This window comes from Pteropus alecto, unplaced genomic scaffold (assembly GCF_000325575.1).
Source record: "Pteropus alecto unplaced genomic scaffold, ASM32557v1 scaffold14, whole genome shotgun sequence".
NCBI classification, from domain to species: Eukaryota; Metazoa; Chordata; class Mammalia; order Chiroptera; family Pteropodidae; genus Pteropus; species Pteropus alecto.
This window is the reverse complement of record NW_006436810.1, coordinates 17689154-17689465: the sequence shown is the minus strand read 5'-3', so window position 1 is coordinate 17689465 and position 312 is coordinate 17689154.

Below are 312 nucleotides of genomic sequence, written 5' to 3'. Positions count from 1 at the left end.
TCAATAAATGTGCTTCAAAATGTAGATCATAAATATCTCCGACCGTTTATTGGTCCTTGCTCCTTATTCTATGAGGAATTGAATATATCTTTGGAATTGTACTAAACTCTCATTTCTTGAGAGGTATAAAACGAAGCGGCATCTCCTCTTTTTCACAATGGAATTTAAAACGAAAACGAAATTTAGAAACACGCTCCGCTACACCTGCGGACCTCCTAGTGGGTGGAGGGGCTTCTGCAGCCCGAGCCGAGCTGGGCGGAGGCAGCGCGCCCCGCGCATGCGCAGACGCGGCTCACACCTGCGTTGGTGGAC